This window comes from Lemur catta, chromosome 11 (genome assembly GCF_020740605.2).
Source record: "Lemur catta isolate mLemCat1 chromosome 11, mLemCat1.pri, whole genome shotgun sequence".
NCBI lineage: Eukaryota > Metazoa > Chordata > Mammalia > Primates > Lemuridae > Lemur > Lemur catta.
In genome coordinates, this window is record NC_059138.1 from 79835676 (window position 1) to 79853864 (window position 18189).

At 37.9% G+C, this 18189-nt stretch overlaps 1 protein-coding gene across 2 annotated transcripts in view; it reads right to left on the reverse strand.

The window, feature by feature from the left end:
* The window catches only part of DPY19L1 (dpy-19 like C-mannosyltransferase 1), a 104869-nt gene that overhangs the window by 61721 nt on the left and 24959 nt on the right, over positions 1-18189 (reverse strand). The window lies entirely within an intron of this gene.

Sequence of the window (18189 nt, forward strand, 5' to 3'; positions counted from 1 at the left end):
ATGACAATCAGGCCTTTATAACTCTAGCCAAGAAGTCACAGTATAGTCTAGCAGTTCTAACAACAAACTTCATTTGCTCAGGTAAGAGTTATGTTCCCTACTTTCCTCCAAGTGTGGGTAGAGGAAATGAGGCTGTTTTTAGGTTTGTTCCATCGTTTCTTTCACCCTTACTCTTGAGGTCTTCTTACTCTTTTTAGTTCATGCTGCTTTCTCATTATTCTACCCAAATACTTCCTTCTTTCTAACCATCTACAAGTACTCGTATAACACAGAGAGGCCAGAGAGGAAACAAAGAACCAGATGGTGTAGGTAAGGTATCACAGGCCTTCTATTTACTCTTGGGGCTGCACGAATGAGGAAAAGTGGAGGAGATACCAAAGACAACAGGGATAATCCATTTTAGGAGCACACAGCCCCACCCCACCACCTCCAGAGGGAGACAGGTAAGGCTGGGATCCCAGCACAGGTGGCCTGTTTGCCTTAGCAAAGGAAGAAGAGGAAGACTGATTGCATGTTTAGTGGCAAGCAGTTTGTGGAATTTCCATTTTTCCTACAGAACAGAGGCACAGTCACTTGCTGCTAGAGAGAAAAGGTGGCAGCATTAAAGGTTTGAGGAAAGAGGGGGATGTCTGAAATACCACGTGCCATTTTAGGAAAGTGGTAACTTGGGAAAACACAAGGGCTGCTGAGACATCTTGGGGGAGCAAAGGAGATTACAGATCTCTGTTATAGGGTCACTAATTGCAGGATTGCATGATTTTTCTCCACCAGTTATCAGCCTAGATGGGCACAAATGAAACATAAAGGGGCAATGAAACTGAGAACATTGGCCAGAAAGTGGCTGACGTAATGGATCCCAGAAATAAGGAGAGATAAAGAAGCCAGAGAATGGTACAGGCCAGGGAGTGGAAGCCAGGGTTCTCTCCTGAGAGGCATACAACATCTTCTTCAAAAGAAAAGCAAACAGGCTAACCCAGGCTTCATCACACTGGTTAGACATTAGAAGGGTTAAGGCAGAGTTAAAGGTTTAAAAAATAAATAAATTTTAATATTTTCAGTACCTTAGTTTATAGGATTTTTCTTGCCACCTTCCCCCAATCTTGTTTACTTAACATTTTTTCATGTGTCCATCCTCCCAAATCTTTCTTTATAACCATGCAAACATATATTTTTAATGTGATCATATTATTAACAATCCTTTGAAATTTGCTCCTTTTCTAATTAGTCTAGCATGAAGATTATTCCTAATCAATACATATTAATCTAAGGCATTATTTTTATGGATGCTAAATATTGCACAGTACAAATGCATCGCAATTTGTTCAGCCCTTTCCCTATTATTGGACATACAGGTATTTTTAAATTTCTCGCTATAATAAAAAAAATGTTAAGATAAACAGCCTTGCACATGTAAATACGGGTGCTTTTACTTTGGGAGGATAGACCTAACTGCGAGACACTGAAGTCACAGAATGCAAACCATGCCAGGAAGCACTGTACCAGTCTGAGCACTCATCACAGTGTGTGGAGGGGGTCCATTTCTCTATCACTTTTGCAGCACCTGATGTGCTTAGACTCTTTTAAATTTTGCCCTTCAGATAGCTGAAAACTTTTTTCTCACTGCCTACTTGTACGGAACATCATTTTAGTGTTTTGACGACATGCAATTCTCTTCTGTGAACTGCCTACTCACATTCTTGCCTATTTGTCTACTGGATTTTCTGTTTCCCTCTTTAAAGGTTAGGGTTATCAAATCCTTGGCTGTCATACGTGTGACAAAGTATTTTGATATAATTTACGGTGTATTCTGCCAGAAAGAATTTTTTAAATTTTTATGTAGTTAAGTATGTCAATATTTTCCTTTACTACTTCTGTACTTCCTGTCTTGTCTCAGAGGGTCTTTCACACCTCAAAATTAGTCTACTAAAATTTCTTCCTAGTATCATGCACTGCATTTTCCACTTAGATCTTTCATCTGTAGAACCCTACTTTTGTTCTCTTTGAAATAGCCAGTTATGCTAATATCATTTATCAAATAAACATTCTTTTTACCACTGAAATGAAATTCAGCCTTTATCATATCTTAATCTCTTACAATGCTAGAATCCATTCTATTCTATTCAACTGATTTAATTCTGTATTTTTTTGTGTCACATTTTTATTACTGTAGCATTATGGTCATTTTAACATATGGTAAGGAAAGTTCCCCACACCCAACTGCTCTTATTTTTAAAGATTTTTTTAGGTAATTCTCACCAACTTATTCTACACATATCATATTCATCTTAACCAATCCCCCCCTTAAACACACACAGACACACACACACACACACACAGACACACACTTGGGTTTCTGATCAGAATGACATTAAATTTACATATAATTTGGGAAGGACTGTCATTTATATGATGGCAATTCAGCCCATTCAGTTGCACAGTATGACGCTCTCTACTTATTCAATACTAACTGTATTTCTTTAAGTAAAAATTTTATGGCCAAGCAATATAACAGTCAAGTATCCAAAGTTAAAACTAGAAATACAAAGAGAACATAATAAAATCTAATCATCTGATCCTAGTGTAGTATTTTAACACTTTCAGAATTTGACAGGTCAAATAAGCTAAAAGAAACTATCAAGGATTTGAAGGAGATAATCGTAAGCTCAATTTTGTGAATATACATAGTATTTTGACTATATAAAAACTATACATTTATTTTCTTATGTCCCTGGAGCACCTAGCTGCAAGGTACCTCATTCTCCGATGACTGTCCAAAACAACCTAAAACACAAGAAAAATGAGGAAAAAAAACCCTTTGGGAATTTAATGTAAAATTCCCTTTTAAAAATTCCTTGGAACAAAAAGGAATTGAAACTGAAATTTAATAACTTTAATTCTCAAAATAGCAGAGTAAATGTAGAGAAAGGACAAGAGAGCCACAAATCCAATTCCCTGACCAAATCTCAGGATAAGGTTTGCGTAAGAACTAAGTCAGTCTTACATCCTTACTCAATTGCCATATATCCTGGGGGCTCTGAAGTTGGACATTTTCGTGAAGGCAGAACCAGAGTGACAATATTCCCTTTTCACCAAATTACCAAAACATAGGCCATGACCCAGCATCTTTCATGAATATACTCAGCTTTGCTCAATTAACCAGGGAGGCAGATTTTTCTGGTGCACTTGTGTGCACTGCAAAGCTAGAAGGGGAGAATAAAATTTGCTTATCTGCAAGGAATATTCTGAGTTACAATCACTATGAAATGATGTGATGTGAAATAAATATAAAACAGTATCCCCAGTATTGACCTTCCTCCTACCCCAACCCATAGAGACTACCATATAAATCCTTTTATTTTGCTAAACAGAAAAGATGCAGTGACCAGAATACTTAAAATTGTTCTAATTTTTTTTCACTATAGTTGATCATTTGATATTTCAGCATTCCCCAGTGGTTAAAAAAAAAAGCCTCTTCTGCAATATCACCAACTGTCAGAAAACACGAAAGCTCCTATTGTGCAAATTTTAAAACACTCTAAGATAACTAAACATTTACATGTATTCACACATCCCATTCACCTTTTGAACCTCTATTTCCTTAGATATAAAATGAGGGCTAATTAAAAATGAAAATTTAAAAGATCTTTAAAATACTTCCCAGTTGTATGGATTTAAATCAATCATCAAATTTGTGATAGCCTTCATTAATCATTGAGACATTTATCTCTATTTCCAAAAAAATGATGAAACATGCCAAGTTTAACTTTTGAAGAGAAAAAAAGCAATCATAGTTAAAACAATATTAAATAACTTATAGTAAGTTTTCTTACTGTTACACAAATCCTTAAGAAAGAGAAAGTGAGAGAATAATTTGAAAACAACTGAATTAAGAGGATTTCCAATCTCAAATATACGACATCAGCACTTGCTAGCCCAAGGAAGAAATGCCAAATAGGCCTGTTTCAGAGCTAAGAACCCTCCCCTATACTTAGGAGTGGGATTTACTTGTTACTAAGGAAAGAGATAGTGAAGATGAGAAAAGAGAGTGAGAATCAAGAAAGGTGAGAAAAGTTCTCAGCTTGGTCCTCGCCAGTCTGTTACAAGCAATTCATTAATGCCTTTAATTGAACTCTTTGCCAACCTTAAGAAACAGAATCTTTATTTACTGGAATGTGAACTTCCCAATTCACCATGGTAACTGTCAAGGTGCCTAGCACTGAGCCTTGTTAGTGGCAGATATTTGAAAGGCATCTGAGGGGTAAATGAAACATAATTACTATTCAATCAAAAGACTGCTGGCATTCATTTTTTGGAAGTTTGCAGCCAAACACACCACTCCTCACATCATTGTTACCCTTGGGACTGGCCCAGATGTAAGCTCCTGCTTGTCATCAGTGCCATGTGCTCAGTGGAGCCTCTGCTCTGAGCCATCCACCACACTGCTCGACTCTCATGCAGACCTCTCCACTGTGCCCTCCAGAACCTTCATTCCATGGTTAACAACTACCTACCCAACACCCTCAGCTTCTTCTCAGATGCTCCCTTCTCCTCCTGCCTGGAAATATCACTCCCCTCTGAGAAAACACTTTCCCTAGCCTCCATCCCAACTCTGCCTCCTGAGATCTCGGGGTCTGCCCACTTCCCTCCATCCTACCCTCACCACACCAGCCCAGGCTGCTACCCTCTTCTACCAGCACAGACGCCTGCAACAGCCTCCTGCCCAGCCTCCCAGCCCTGCTCCCTCTACGTTGCAGAACCTGCCATCTTTAACAATGTTCACACCTAAGCATTCTATTCACTTAGTCTTGTCAATGAAGTATCTAAAACTTTTCCCAAGAGCTTTAAAATATTTATGCATTTTAGTCTATATGTATTTTCCTTTTTTTAAAAAAAAGTTATATACAAAGATGCTGTACACAATTCAAATTTTCCTGTCAACCATTTTGTATGTGCTATATATTTTTACTACTTCTGTTTTGTCACTGAATTTTCCTTCCTTCATTATAATTTCTCTGTGATTGTATGTGTACTGAAAAGAGGTGGACAAAAAAAAAAAAAAAAAAAGAAGGAACCCAATGCCGGCACTCCTACCATCCACACAGCCCTTCGCTGGCATCCACTACTCTCAGGGTCACATCCAAACACTGAAACATGTCCAAAATGCCTCACAGGCTCTGGCCCCTGCGTACACCTCCAGACTCCTTTCCCTATTCATCCTCCTACCCAAACTCTGTGCTGCAACTGCAGCTGTCCTTGTCACAGCTCCTCAAATGAGGAGATCACACGGACTGCAGCGTGCAGAAGAGCCTGGCAGGGAACAAGACTGGTCGGAGCCAGAGAAATAAAGCCAAGGTGCCCCAAGGTGACAAGTGGAAGGACTCCAGAGATATCCTCAGGAAATAAAGCACAGGGTTCCATGACTCCTGGGACTGCAGAGGTGAGGAAGAGGAACGCATGTCTCCTCCCCTCCAGTCAGCCTTGGGCATTAGTGTGGACAGGAGTGTCATTTCCTGAGACTGTGACGACAGAAAAAGGGGCAAGTTTTGGAGAAAAGGCACCAATATTTTCAGCCAATAATTTTCATCAATTTATGCATATTAAATAAAAATACTTATCTTTTAAATATTCATATACAACTGTTGGAACAAATGGGTTTGATTAAAGATGTGCTAGCAGGCCAAGTTAATAGAACATTCAAAAAAATATGTAGCTGGAGAAGTTGGAGATGGTATAATTCAAAACCTATTTAAGACCTGTTTTCAGCCAAAAACCCAGCCTGTATAAACCATAAATGCTTGATTTTTTAAAATAAAGAAAAAGAAAATATCAGATAAAACAATGCAAGTAAAAATTAGCATAAAATATATGAAATTCAACTTTTCCTTAAAACAGGTGGGGGACAGTAGAGGAGTAAAGAACTGACATAAAAAGCTATTCTAGTCTGCAAGAGAGCCTAAAAGCAATACTGAGTACTTTCTAGGTAACTTGGTTGGATCATCGGAAGACAGAGCAAGGAAACTGGTTACATTAATGATGTCTGTTCACTTCAGATGTAAAGGGAGACATTTAAGCAAAATTAAAGTGGGGGGGGTTTGACACACACACTAATCTTCTAGGTCCTCAGGGCTTCCAGAACATATCTAGAAATAGTTTTTAAAAAAAATTATCTAAAAGATAAGAAATCATTCTACCACTCTGGACCTCCAACAAACAAAGAAGACAACAGAGAACAACAGAAAATTGGAAGATGAATGCACTCCCCTCTATGACTAGCTGGTTCCTTACGTGGAAGAAAAGGTATTTTCTGCTGACTAACTCTGTCTACAACAGGATGGCCAGGCTTTTCTCACAAAAGCTGAAAAGCAATGGAGAACTGAGTAGAGAGAAGGGCAAATATTCAAAAGAGGAGGAAGAGATCAGGGACACATCAGAGTGGCCACAGGGATGCTGAGTAGCAGACATTAAATGTAGAGAAAGTCATGAAAAAGATCATTTAAAAGTTCTCAAAAAATTGCCATAAAGGGAATGGAAAAGACAGAGACACTGACCCAGGCCTTGGTGAGTGTGCTCTTGGGCCTTAAATACACAAGTATCCACATATCCCAGAGAGGTGGGGGATGGTGGGATTGTCACCAGTACTGGCTGTCACTTCTACACTGAGGTGAAGAAGAATCATATACACCTCCTGGACTCTCTCCCCTGTTTCCTGGCCACACACAGAGGCTGCCGAAGTTGGTAAATGAAAGACCTGCAAGGGGAAAGGGGCCTGGGTCTCCCCCAACAAAGCAGTTTACAGTCTGATCACTCTATAATAAAACCCACCAGTCATTAAGTACCACTCACCTTATAACCTTCAAACCAGTTTTTACAAGCTATCTCATTCTTAGATATAAATGTCAAGCTAAGGATTAACAGGCTGTGGAGAAGCTTTTAGGGTGAAAAACAAGCTAACACAAAATCAAAGGAGACCTGGAGGTAACAGAGACAATGCAAGAAGCAGAGAAATTTTCGAACTCAAGATTCTTTAGTATAGTTGGAAATCTAACAGCAAGGACAATAAAAAGTAACAAATAAGGAAGAAAAACTATATAAAATTAGATTTCAATTCAAGAGTTCCAATATCCAATCAACAGGATTTTCAGAAAAACGGAAAAAAAGGAAAATAAAAAGTCATGAAGTAAATAGTGATAGAAAGTTTTCCTCCAAACTGAAGAATTAAGTGTTCACATAGCTAGAACCCACAGAGTATCTGATTAAAAGGATGATACAGTATCTACCACACCATGGCCTTTTAGGGCACTAAAGATAAAAAGATGAACCCATATACAAACAAGCCACATACAAAAGGAACTGATGGCAGAATAGCACCAGAGTTTTGAAAAGCTAGACTGAATCTCAGAGGACAGTGGAACAAAGCCTTCAAAAGTCTTAAGAAAAATAAAACTCTATAACCAGACAAAGCAGTAACCAAGTACAAAAGTATAAGAAATGTTCAAACATGCAAAGTACATGTATTTTTACATTACCTTCATGTACTCTTTCTTGGGAACTACCTGAGAAATGTGATTCTCCAAAATGATGAAATAAACAAGAAAGAGGTCAACAAATAATGAATCCAATGCGAGAGAGGAAAGGGGAATTCTCAACATGGTGGTAAACAAAAGTCGCAGGAACAGCTGTGCAGTGAGCCTAGAGAAGGCCCCATCTAGGATGGAACCAGATGCAGAAGGCTCCAGGAGGGAGGCCTTGGGAATGGGGTAGGAGAGCTGAAATATAATGGATTACATACATTTAACAAAGTATAAAATAAGTGCTTACAGCTCAGTTGCAGATTTGTAAAGGAATTAATCAGTATATAGGAAATTAATGAAAACAAAATATTGGCAATAATTAAGCACAGGAAAAAATTTAAGTTACCAAATAAATAATTATTCGCACTACTTGATTCAGCAGTGAGCAATATTTATACAGCCGTAATAATGTAACTGTGGACTACTGGTTTACATATCAGAATTGCTGAGGTTTCAAAGATTAGAAAGTGGTTTTCTCTGGATACAGGGATGGGTGAGGTGCTGGAGACAGGGCAAGGAACTGTTGCTGTGTTTTATCATGAAAACTCAATAAATGATGCCAAGAGACATGTATGTATACACAAAATAATGAAAATTAATTTTAAAAACATACTAATAAGTAACATACCCAGTTGTAGAGCACATTAATAGAAAGAAAGTTGTTCAATAAACTTACCTGAAGACCTATTGATATTTATCAAACAGCTATGAGGAACAAAATCATAAATGTTCCAGACAACATTAAAACTGATGTTCCTTCTTCACTCAAATGTTTATTATAGCAACACAATTCACAATTGCAAACATGTGGAAACAATCCAAGTGCCCATCAACACATGAATGGATCAATAAAATGTGGTATATGTATACCATGGAGTACTACTCAAATACAAAAAACAATGGTGATATAGCACCTCTTGTATTGTCCTGGATAGAGATTGAGCCCATCCTTCGAAGTGACATATCACAAGGATGGAAAAACATGCACCACATGTATCTGCCAACAAATTGGTACTAACTGACCAACACTAATGTGTTCATATGGTAGTAACAATCACTGGGTGCCAGTCAGGTGGGGGGATTGGGGGGGTAAACCCACAACTAATGGAAGTGGAACGTACTGCATGGGGGAAGGACATGCTTGTAGCCCTGGCTTGGGTGAGGCAAACGCATTACATGCAACCAAAACGTCTGTACCCCCATAATATCCTGAATAAAAAATAAATATATATATATATAAATAAATAAAAATAAAATAAAATAAAATTGATGTTTTTATTCACCACTGAAAGAAATAAAATAGTATATTTTAACTTTGGCTGAAAACAATTAGAAAAGAAACCTTCCAAAAAACAGACTGAAACAACCACACAACCACAAACTGCCAAACCACTCAGAACTTTGGAGTTTAGGCACGCTTCTACATGGAGGATGATAAATCAGGGGAAAATGTGCAATTACAAAAATAGACATTGAATGAAACAGAAACACCACACAGATTAGGGTATCTTTCCTTCCAATTTGTGGGTAAAGTGTCAATAAAATGATTCTAACAAAAAGTAATGGAGGAAACTATTAGAATAATTACAAAATTACATGTATGATAGCCAAAAGTAGAATAGGATCCTGATAAATGATAATATTAGAAAGAGTAAACTTCTACATATCAACTTCTACTAAAATAAACAATGCATATAGAAATATTAGCATTAAGAACAGTAAAATCCTGGGACCTTAGAACCCTTAGGAAATGAACTATTAATATTACAGAATAGTAATTATTCTAGAAAATTAGAATGGAAAAGAGAATGGGAAGTCTAGATTCTTTTAAGTGCCATTTATCTCTGAAATATTTTAGATGAAAACTTTTTTTATGAAACATAAATATCCCTCTCTTTGGAAATGGAATAAACATTTTCTTTTCATTACTCAGGATTTTTAAATAAAAATTAACTAAAGCTGCAGATAATCTAATTACTGTGGAAAGAACATTTAAAATGTATCACAAGACAGTAAAGCACACACTCTGCAGCCTCTGTTCAAATCGCAACTCTGCAAATGACTAGGTCTGTGACCTTGGGAAAATGCTTCAATGTTCTTGTGCCTCAGTTTCCTCATCTATGAAATGGTTTACTTATCTCATAAGGCTACCATAGGATTAAATGAGTTTATCACTGTAAAGAGCTTAGACTAGAGCCTTGCACATTAGTGTCATACATGTACTGTACTTCTTCAGTCTGCAGTGAAGATGGGAATCTGCAGAGGGAAAGCTTCAGAATGAGTCCATGGGAAAAATATTTCCTAAACTGGTAAATGCTAGTAAAGCTTATATGATAGATAACAGATTTTTATTGTGCCTGTCAAACAAATATGGCAACCATGAAATAAGTTTTTCTTTCAATAATTTATTAATTCATTCATTTCATTCAATCAAAAAGTATTTTCTGAACACAGGTATTCTTCTAGGTGCTTTACAAATACTACCTTATTCCATATTTTTACATAGAAGACAGTGTCTCCTAAACTCATTTAAGTCTTCTCCCTCCTACTCAATCACTTCTTAAAAATTCTATAATCTTCTATTTCAGGTAACCTGATAAAACACTTTACCTTCCTGTTACAACCTGGAAAGACATTTGTTGCTTTATATTTTCTTTTATATCTAAAGAACTGACAGTCACTCTAAGCTCTTCTCATGACATTTATTCAAATTATATAAAAATTCAACGTTAACAGATTCCACCCATGATTTAGAGCTTCCATACAGCTTTTTTGTCCTTCAGTCTTAATCATGACAGCCTAAGGTTGCCAGATGTCTGATGAAAGCTCCTAACATGCATGGTGCAGATCAAAAGAAATTAAAAAAAAAAAAAGCTAGAAGATGCCAAGATTATTCAGGGAGGGGAAAAAAATCATTAACACTCTCAGAGAGAAAAGATATTGAAACCATGAAACAAAAATAAAATACTATTTTTTGAAAAAGAAATGTTCACAGAACAAATAAAAATTCTTGTAAATTAAAAGCATGATAATGAAAATGAAAAACTCAGAAGAGTTGGAAAAATAAGGCCGATAAAATTTTCTACAATATAGAACAAAGTCAAAGAGATTAAAAATGTAAAAAGATGTGAAAATTAGAAGACTGGGAAATGTAACATCCAAATATAATAATAAAAGTTCTGAAAGAGAAAACAGAGGGCATGAAAAAAGTAAAGAAAGAATTTTTAAAAATTTCTCTGAAATTAAGGGCATAAGTTATATGATTGAAAAAACCCATCAAATGTTCAAATGTAATTACAAAATTACCAAGACATTTTGTTGTGAAATTTCAGAACCATGGAGACAAAGAAAAGATTCTACAATCTTCCAGAGAGAGGAAGGGCAGAAAAGGTCATATACAAAGGTGTAAGAATCTTAATAACTTAAAAATGTCTGAATAGCACCATCTGAAGCAAAAAAAACAATAGAGAGATGCCTTCAAAATTTTCAAGGAAAAGTGTTCAATGCTCAGCCAAACAAGCAATCAAATATGAAGGCAAAATAAAGATATTTTCAAATATGCTGAGTTTCATGAATACGCCTCTCATCTACCCACTCTCAAGAACTACTAGAAGATGTGGTCTACCAAAGTGAGAAAAACCAAGAAAGAAGAATAAATAGGATACAGGCACAGAAGATCCAACAGAGGAGAATGGGGAAGGACATCCCAATGGGATGGCAAAGGAAAACGTCAAGAGGACAGATGTACACAAACCACAGAAAGCAGCCAGTCCAGAACCAAGTACTCACTCATGCCCAAGATCCCCATGTTTTAGTTAACCTGAGGATAATGTCTGGGTGAGCCTGGACAGATTGTTGTCTGTATTTTACCTTGGCTCCTGCATGCCTTAGTGCTGGCATCGGCTAAAGACACTCATTTACTCACAGAAGTTGTTCCGCTTTGATATGCTCCTGAGAGCTAGGGTACACAGTGTTTTTAGAAACAGGGGGCAGCTCTTCCCCTGACGGTATATCTGCTTGACATTCAGTACCTGGCCCACACTACATTTCTGCCAGATGCCTCTGTGACTGAGTTTCCCAGATCTTGCCCACTGATGTCCTGAGGGGCCACACTCCTAGCTGACACCTACATGTATTTCTCCAGCCTGTCCATAGGCAAAGGCTTTGCCTGGCAGGTCTCACAGGGAAAAGTTGCCCTCCTCACTGCAGGCTTGGTGCAGAGCCAATGCACTGCAGTCTCTGGGAGGAGTTGCAATCAAGGATTCAGGCCCCTCTCACTGGTCAAGCTCTTCATATATGTTCATTCCTAGCCTACGCACCTTTATTCCTTGGTCTACCTGAGACCTCGGGCAAAGGTCCTCTTCAGGACCTCTGCTGAGGCTTTCCAGTGGGGAAGTTTTTGAAAACACTTCTCCCCACTCTGACTCAAACTCTGTTCTTTTCCACTCCTAGTCCTTCCCCCCACCTCAAGACCCATAAAACTGTAGGGGCCTTTTGTTCAGAGCCCAGAGCCTTTTGTTTGGGGCTCCATTAACAGTAATAAAGTGAGAAGACTCCTGAACCCCAACTCCCATGGATGTACTGATCCACTTGACCCTGTACCTGTGAGGGGTGTGGACAGGTGGAGTCTGCTTTGATTGATACCATCACAGGAAATGATTGCTTAACTCCTTCACTTTGGGCTCGTTGTTTTAACCAGTTATTCCAACACCTGGCAACTCAGCTCTCTCTCCCAGCTCAGCTGAGCTCCTGACAGTTCCAGAAATATCCCTCGGGGGAACCTGATGACCACGACCCAGAAACCCTGTTCAGCTATCTTCTGGGAACTTTCATATAATAATGGCAATTGTGCCCTTTCCTTAAACAGATAGGTTTGTGCTTGAGCTTGATATTCAGTTTTTCAAAACTAAACACACTATATTTAAGGACTTATACATAGGTGGCAAAATTATAAAGAAAAACAAGAAAAAAATTAGTCCAAAAGTTAGGATACCCTTTCCTCTGAGGGTTGGGGAAGGGAAGAGAATGCATTAAGAGGAATTTTTAGGGTATAAAAACTTCTGATAATTTATTATTTCTTTATCTAAGTATTATAGGTATGTAGGTATTCATTTTACTAATCTTTAAATATGCATGTAAAGTTTTTATATAATTCCATAGATATGACACATTCCACACATAAAAAATGTGTTTGTTTTTGAAAAGGATAATGGGCAATATCATAGATAATGTACTCAAATTATAGAGATGCATAAAACATAAAGTAATGAATTCCATGCAGCTATTTCTTATGTAAAATAAAAATTAAATTTCAAGGCCTTCCAAATTTATTATGCCAAGGGGAAAAGTTAGGCCCTGGAAACTGAGTCACATAATATGCCTGTTTTTCTTCTCTGGTACATGACTACTGCTTCCTGACCTTTGTGTTGAGATGCTGTACGTTAACCGTCTCCCTGTTCTTCATTCAAACCTAGACTAAATGACGCTAGACACAGAGATCCTGGTGATTGTTACTGCTTTATCGTAAAATGTTAAGCAACTCCCTTAACCTATAATCAATAGTAACCAATCAAATCTTACACCTGTATGTGAGCCTTTGTTTGGAAAATGTTGTAATTCTGTTCAGCACCTCTGCTTTTGCTTAAACAAACAATCTTCACTTTCGCCCACACTGGGAGCACTGATCACCATTCTTTGGTGTCTGTGTAACCCAGACGACAGCCCTCACACTTTGCGCTTCAAGAAACTCTTTTAACTGGATCCTGAGCCTTTGATTATTTTAAGTTGACGCTCATAAGACGCTCAATAGGAGCTGAAGGAATAATATAAAAGTAAAGTTTAGTAAAAATACTCCATGGAGTATAATAAACAAAAGCTTAAGCAGGCAGCAGCGACTGGTAAGGTATCGGTCGGTACAGACAGATACTCCACGTGGGCATTGTTCTGCCTGCCCCAGGATGAGTCATTAGCCCCCTCACTGCCCACTGCTTTCTCCAGAAGACCTCCTCAGATGATGCTTAATCTAGAATGGAACCGAGAGCTCAAGAGCTTATTAATAAAAACCTAAAGGGGTGCTTGGGAGGCACCCTCAGATAGGATGCTGAATAGGAAAGATTCTAACACAAGATCTGCAAATCATACTTAGACTTAAGGGCTGTTATGATTCTACCCTATTTCCCTTGTCTTGAGCGGTGTGGGAAAGGAATTTTTGTGCATCCTTCAGTTTTAGGGAGGTACATGAATTCTGAAGATGGAGGCAGCAGTAATCAGTGGGAGAACTCTAAAGAGAAAATGAAGCACAAAAAGACAGAGCGAGTCCTCTTAGGTCAGCCACAGCACTCATCTGTGAAAAGCTTGGGTAGTTTTATACATTTTTACCATCCTAAGATCAAAAACAAACCAAGCACCCAATGGTTTGGCTGCCGGGTAAGCACTGTAGGAAGACAGTGGTGGGAGAGGTGGATGAGACCAGCAGTCTTTGCTGGGGAAACACTGCTGGGGGGAGGGTAAGATATGAAGGCATTTCCAGGTAGATGGGAAGGAACCAAGAAGGAAAAACCAAAAGATAGAGACAACTAAAGAATAACTGGCAGCAAGTAGGGATAAATCTAACACCAACAGATATTCATCCTTAAACAAAGCCCTTCTTCCAATGACTCTCTAGTTCACAAGACCTCTGTATCCCAGTATTGCACTCCCTCTGTTATTTGAGCTGGTGTACTGTTTCCAAAAAGAAAGGAAAAAACCAATCCTGTTTAGAAATCCTGTTATTATTTGTACACATCCTTTATAGCAGGAAAATATATAATAAACTTGATGTATGTATGTGTTTTTGCCAGAGAGCTGGCTGTTAAACATGTGCCAGTGTACCATTAAGGGTAAATAATTAATAGTTAAATATACTACCCAATCTATTCTTTCTCCCTAATGTACAATGACCTAGCTAGAGGTAAACTCAAACTCCAGAATAATACTAAAATCAAACTAAACTGCAGGCTGGGTGCAGTGGCTCATGCCTGTAATCCTAGCACTCTGGGAGGCTGAGGTGGGAGGATCGCTTGAACTCCGGAGTTTGCGACCAGCCTGAGCAAGAGTGAGACCCCATCTCTACTAAAAATGGGAAAAATTAGCAGGTTGTGGTGCTGCACTCCTGTAGTCCCAGCTACTCAGGAGACTGAGGCAAGAGGATTGCTTCAGCCCAGGAGTTTGAGGTTGCTGTCAGCTAGGATGATACCATGGCACTCTAGCCTGTTGCTTGATACCTGCCTTGGGGTCCAATAACAAAAATTTTGGCATTTATCAATAAGAGAATTTTAGGCATATATGAATTTCCTCTATAAGAAACTGCAGCAGTAGTTTAAATGTCCAACAACCACTCTCTTAAGTTCCTTCCTCCCTGCAGAACAGAGATTTACACACACTGGGTCTTAAGAAACTGGCCTCCAGAAACTGTTAGTGTACTGTTAGAAACATCAGGGTATCTCATGAAATAAAAAAAACTATAACTGTGAATTAACAATACAACTTGAAAAAAATTAACAATGGGTATTTTTTTAAAATACTACAATACTGAGAATTCTAGCATGAGTAAGTTGTGTTTGCAAAACAGATCTCACTGCATCTCCTCAAGTTAGAATTTGGCAGCATAGCCCTATTCACCATTCGATTATGGTTTTTTTCCTACTTCCATTTCTGATGCAATAGACTAGCTTATCTGGCTTCTAAAATCTTTCATCTATCTTATTTGAAAACAAATATACTTCTGGATTAAAAACTGTCATACTTAATCTGCCTGCAAACTTCTAATCTAATAGACAAATCTCAACTTTTATTTCTCAATTATGGAACACAGTTTATTAAAAAAATCTAAACGCAATTTTAGTTATCCTCCTCTTTATTTTTAACCCAAATATAAGAAGTCTGGAGCTTTATCCCACTCATAAAATTAGAAGGGTGACTAAACTAACTATGAAGGAAGAAAATATTAAGAACTAACCAGTAATTTGAAACCTCTAAAAATACTTAATGTGAAAAACATACAAAAAATGCAAAAAAAAAAAAAAAACCTGATAGAAAAGAAGTGATAAGAGACATTATACAACATGATATACATGTTGAATCAGGACCAGCATTTCAGGGCTATATTTATACAACTCCCCTCAGGGAGCAATGGAAGAGTCAAGGCTTCTTGAGAATACAAGTGGCTCCATTATGCACAAGAACTGCAAGCTCATTGGTGATGGGTAGTGCTGGGAAGAACCGTGAGTTCAGGATGCTTTAGAAAGAGCTAAAGGGATTATTCAGGGTTAAGGAAAAGCCCACAAACAGCAGAAGAAGAGTTGGAAAAATAAAAATGTGCGCTGCAAGTGTGGACCACTGCAGGGTACGAGACCTAGGCAACCCCAAAGGGGCGGCTGAGGCAGGAAGCAGTCAAGCAGGCAGAGCTGAAATCAGCTGCAGCCCTTGGCACTGGAAAAGAGCCAGAGACAGCTATTTGGAAAGACCCAAATGCTCTAAGGTGTGAGTTGTTCCCTCGTGCCACCTTAAGCAGTAGTCTACAGACTTTTTTTTGAACACTAAAATTACAGTAAGAAATACGACTTTACACTACAGCTCAGTACAGATTCATATACACATACATACAGCAAATAGAAGTTTCTCTAATATCTACCCTTACTAAGTGTGGTAGATGCTACTGTTTACATTTGTATTCTTTTCTTTTTCATGTGAAAAAAAATTGCTGGGTTCAACTGACTAAATTGATTTTAAAACCCCCTAATAGGTCACATCCTGCAGTTTGACAAACACTGTGTTGAACTAGTCACTGTTTGACTTTGGGGTCTGGTGAAAGTCAGGGGTCTCGAGATCACAGCTCAGCTTGAATACTGTCCCTGTACTGGCCAAATTTCTGATTTGCTTCACTTGCTTTAGAATAGGTTTCAAACCATCCTAGTATCAAGGCTTTTCACCACCCAGCCCAGCCACTATTCCAATCTTAATCTACGATGCCCCCTCAAGAACATGCATCCCAGGCAAACTTACCTGCTTCCCAGGACCCAGATTTTCCATCTTTGCCTCTCCCTGGAATGTTTTTTTCCTCATTGTTCATTTCCACACCTATCCAAATAACCCTGATTCTCCAGGGACAAGCTAAAGTGTCCCCTTCACACAGAACAAATTTCTCCTTACTCTGGATTTTGAGCACTTTATCCTTCTTTCCTTTCTATCGTCCATTACACACATTCTGCTACCCCCTCTATCTCCCACCCTCCCCACTCCCATGCACTCAATGCCCAAACACAGTCTTAAGGAAGAAACTTAGTAAGTACTTTATGTGTTGACTGAACCGAATATGCATCTCCCAAAGAGGGAGAAAACTGCCTACCAGGCACTGTTGGGGCTGAAGATTGAGAAAGTTCAGGTCAGGGCTCAAGCTACCAAGAACCCCTCAACTAAAACCAGAACCTTGTATTCTGTTCAGCAGATGTTGTGCCTTCTGTCTTTGAAACAAAGGTTATAAATTATAAGAAAACAATATCCATGTTTTCTTTAGTAAATGTTTAGAAATTCTTCTTTGAATTTAAGAAGTAACCGGGCATGGTGACATATACCTGTAGCCCTAGCTACTAGGGAGGCTGAGGCAGGAGGATCACTTTAGCCCAGGAGTTCAAGGCCATAGTGCACTATGATAATGCCTGTGAACAGCCACTGCACTCCAGCCTGGGTAACATAGCAAGACCTCATCTCGAAAATAAATAAATAAATAAATAAAGTAGCATAAGACTAGCAATTTAGCAATCATGCCATATTTCACATTATAACTTCTGTTATTTAAAATTTAATCTCCCAAATGTGATAAAGCTATCCATAAGACAGATGGGCAGTACTTAGCAAAATGAACATATACCACCAAGTTTCTATCCTTTTGGCTCATTATACAAGCACACTGGCCCACTTTCCCTCAAGTCAGCCTCCTTTCCTGATTACCATATTCTTTTGGTTAAGTTATTTCTTTGTCTCTTGTTTCAAAAACAAAATCTTTCACTCTTTCACATCATCTTTTAATCACGCATTTCCATTTTAATGTCCCCAAATAATTAAAAGAATTTTCTTAGACCAAAGTCAGAAATATTAGCATCTAAGTGTCTTAAATCTATATGCAAATATATTTTAAATTTATCTTCTAATAGCTTTCTCCTTTGACAATATTTATCAAGTTACTGTTATATACTCAAACACTGAGCTAGAAACTCAACAGATCTTTGAGGTACTAAACTGAAAATGCCATACTTCCAAAGCAAAGAAGATAATGGGATAATAGCAGATGCAACCTCATTAGCCCAAGTTGAAAATCATATACATATGTTCATACTTCTGTACTACAAAGAATCACTAAGCAGTAATGAAGAAAATTCTAAAGATACCCTCAAGGTAAAACAGTTCAAACACATATACCGTATGATAAATCTTCAAAAAAAGAAGAAAAATAGACATCCAAATCCTTAAAAAGATTAGTCAAACTTTTAGTTTTAGAAATACTACTCAACTGTAAAGTAAATCAGGTTAGATATTAAATATCTGTATAGAATATGCTTCTATGTTAACATTAGCAAAGTAA